This window comes from Spinacia oleracea, chromosome 5 (assembly GCF_020520425.1).
Source record: "Spinacia oleracea cultivar Varoflay chromosome 5, BTI_SOV_V1, whole genome shotgun sequence".
In the NCBI taxonomy this organism is placed as follows: Eukaryota; Viridiplantae; Streptophyta; class Magnoliopsida; order Caryophyllales; family Amaranthaceae; genus Spinacia; species Spinacia oleracea.
This window is the reverse complement of record NC_079491.1, coordinates 98,268,918-98,272,843: the sequence shown is the minus strand read 5'-3', so window position 1 is coordinate 98,272,843 and position 3,926 is coordinate 98,268,918.

Below are 3,926 nucleotides of genomic sequence, written 5' to 3'. Positions count from 1 at the left end.
ATTGTCCTCCCATAAATCGGGATGAGATGCTAAAAGTTGTACAAGGCCACTCGGAGAGCTAGAAACTGTAAAATGCATGGCCGTGCTCAAATGAATCATAGGCTATGATTATCTGTTTATTTAATCAGTTGAACTCTGAAACCGAGAAACATCTCTGGACATAATAAGGATGACAACTCTTACCTTATGTTCAAGAGCAAGCATCGAGTGACAAAGGAATTAGGAAATGCACACTTGTCCCTAAGGACAAGTGGGTGACTGAAGGAAATAATGCCCTTGGTCCAAGTATGCATTTAATGGTAAGTCTAATAAAAGCGGTTCAATATTAATTATACAAGTTAATAATTCAGTGAGATCAAGTGAACTATATGCCTAACTAGATGCCGCTTCAGTTCAAGTGGATTAATGATATTATTCCACATCTTACTCTTGACTGAACCCGTAGGTTCACACAAATAGTACGTAAACGGATCAAGTATTTAATGGCATTAAATACTCCATCTATGAATATTCGGAATCAACTGATCTTGGTTCCAGTGGGAGCTGAGATGGTCAAAGGAAAATAAATGAATACTCCGGAAACGATGATATTGCCGGAAACGAAAATATGGATCGTATCGGAAATATAAATATTATCCAAGTTGCCGGAAACGGAAACATGGTAGGTATCGAAAAATATTATTGGAAATGGAAATATTGCATGAATCTGAAATATTACCGGAAACGGAAATATTGTCGGAATCGGAAATATTATCGGAATCGGAAAATAATTCCGGAAACGGAAATATTAAATATTCGTTCGAAACGGAAATTAATTCCGGAATCGCAAATGTTAAATATTGTTCGTATCGGAAATGAATTCCGGAATCGGGAAATTAATCGGAAGCGCGTCGTACGAATTAGCAACGGACAAGCTTGCTAGACGAAGGCCCAGCGCGAAGCCAGGCCCACGTCCAGCAAGCAAGGCACGCCACACAAACAGCCCAAGGCTGGGCCAGGCCCACCGCAAGGTAGGCCCAGCGCACGCCTATTCTACAGCGTGCTCGCGTGGGCTTCGTAGCTCCGTGGGCTTTGCGCGGGCATGGCCTGCGCGCATGCAGGTCATGCTCGTGTGTGTGTTTTTGCTTCCGTACGAAACCTAAATCATGTAGGATTCGTTTAATGATTAAATTCCTATTCCTAATGGATAAATTAATTAATAGAGTTTTAATTAGATTCTAGTTAATTAATTAGTTTCCTAGTAGGATTCCAATACCTTTTCCATAGCCTAAAAATATGTGGTTAATGCTTACAATTTATAACGAGTTTTAAGTATTCAAAAAGAGAGAATTTTTAAGCAAAAATTCAGTCACTTATTTGCCTTAAATCAGCCGAAAATTTATAGTACCTTAAGAGCGACTCTAGTTAGTCAAACTTAAGGTGGATCCGGACGTGCTGTGGACTTTCTACGGAGGGACGACACTTGGAGTCCTAAAGACTTGTTCTTGTTCGGTTCGGGCGCAGCAAGGGAGGGCACACTACAAAGAGTATGAATCCTAATTATGCTAATTGTTATGTGGCAATTAATTTGGATTCCTGGCTTTAATGGTTTTTCCGCATGATTTATATTCAGTTATATGTATCATAACGTAACAGCGGTGCGCAGGATGGTGCCTCTGGCGGCCTCCCGCAGAGCTTGGAGAGTTCTACTTGCTGATGAGGTAATCTTTTTGTACTTTTTTGCTCTTTTGTATTTGTATTTGTATAGTTGCCTGAGTTGTATGCTTTGCAGGTGGTGTGGCGTCCTTTTGCCAACGCGCCTGTACCTGGCTCGGCTGCTCGCGCCCATTTCTTGTCTGGAGGGCGGGTTTTGCTCCCAGGGGTGTACCGCCACATGTGTTATCTGGGGGAGCGAGTGTCCCTTCAGCACAATTCGGGGAATAGGTTTGTCCCCAAGGACCCACTGGAGTCCATGCTGGCGCCGGATGAAGATCTTGCCCGGCTCTATGTGAATGCTAGGGGCGATGCTGTTTGCCGCTCTAAGAGGGACTTTGTACAAAGGAAGGGTAGCTATGACGACTTCCTGAGGAGGCTGGCTCCACCAGTACGCTTCGTACTGTCGGTGAGCTTTTGAACTTTGTATCTTGTATTCTTGTATCCTTGTATTCTTGTATGATTGGATGATTGTATGATTGTATGTAGGAGGAGGAGGTTGATCCTGAGGAAATTCCCCATGCTGATAGGATCCTCCTCTATGAGAACTCGGACGGGGAACAGGTGGAGGTGACCATTCCTGTAGCTTCTCCTCCGCACCGGAGATCGTATGATGATGTACCTGAGCATTATGCCGCTGTAAGTACTGTTTCATTTTCTTGAAACTAATTGTAATCTTGTATTTGGGAATTGATCTTGAATTTTGTATGCAGGCGCCTCGGGTGAGAGTGCGTCGCTGGATGCTCTTGATTGATTCCTGGAAGAGGTATTGTGCCAAGCTGACCTAGAAGCTTTCTGGCCAGGACAGAGAGGTGCTTTTCTTGATTTTGAAATTTGTATTCTGGAAACTCGAACTTGGATGTTGATTTTTGAAAATTTGTGTTTTGTATAGGAGCGTCGTCGAGATCGCAGAGGATTTGTTGACAGGGAGCCCCAGGGAGAGACTTTCTCGAGGCAGGAGGGACCGAGCTTGGACCTAGGATAGGCGTCCGGTGATGGTGTTCGTCAGAGGTATTCGGATGCTGATCGGGAAGCTGCCCCCTTTGTACATGATGATCCTACCAGGCATTCGTTTGGAGGTGCAAGCAGTTCGAGGCCCTTTGTTTCTCCTCCCAGTTACTACTTCCGAGGGAGTGGTCCTCAGCCTTGGGGTGCGGATTCATGGGCTTACTATCCGGAGATGGAGAGGATGCGTCAGGCTCAGATGTTTGCGCCGTACCAATTCATGGGGATGCCTCCGCCTTATCATTTGCCTTCTCCTCAGCAGGGAGTTCATATCTCTCCTAGCACTCTTCGTATCTCGGAGCAGGATCCTAGTACCCCTGGAACAGAGCTGGATTGAGATCTGGAGCGCCTTAGGAGGCGAAACAGGGACAAGGAGCCTGTGATGGACGTCACAGCTGATGATGACTCAGACTGACCCTTTATTGTAGCGAGTTCCAGCTTGCCTGGGTTGATTTTGTATAGGCTGGATTGTATTTGTATGAATTTGTATGGTTTGGAACATGAATTTGTATGGTTGTATGGTTTTGAACTTGAATTGGTTTGAAATTTTTGAAGTTTTGGCTTTTGTATGTTTGAATGTTTGGTCTTGTATGCGTTGTGTGTGCCTTGAAATTTGTAGCTATATGCATACATGATAATTTTGCAAAAAATTTGAAAACATTTTCCCATTTTTCCGGGTGTATATACCCACTATAAGCCCCCACTTTGACTGAGGTTTTTTGGTGAGGAAAAGCGCAAGTCAAAGTACATTCAACTTTTGCTATGCATATGCAGACTCGACTTAGGACGCCGATCTAGGACTAGAATGCTCAAATTTTGAATAATTGAAACCGAAATCTGCCCGAAGCGTTGATCCGGACTGCTTGAATTTGTGCGGCTTGCGGCTTTGGAATCTTGAATAATGGAGGTTTGTACTTTGCTTTCCGAAACACTAAAGAGTATGTACTCGGAGTTATAAAAGAGAACGGTGGCCTCGTCCTTCGCTGCAGGCCCCTGCGCCTAGCGCAGGACATGGCGCCTGGCGCTAGTGTGCTGTCGTGCAAGCCGACTCTTGTATAAATAAGGAGTATTTCGGATCATTTCTTGCATCAATCCTTCCCTTCTATTCCTTGTATATTGTTTCCTCACGAAAAAAAGAAGAGAGAAAATGGCTATGTCCTTTGAAAATGCCTTGAACTCGTGGCTTGGTTCGCTAGGCAAATTGGAGAAAAGGGAGCTTGATGGCATGC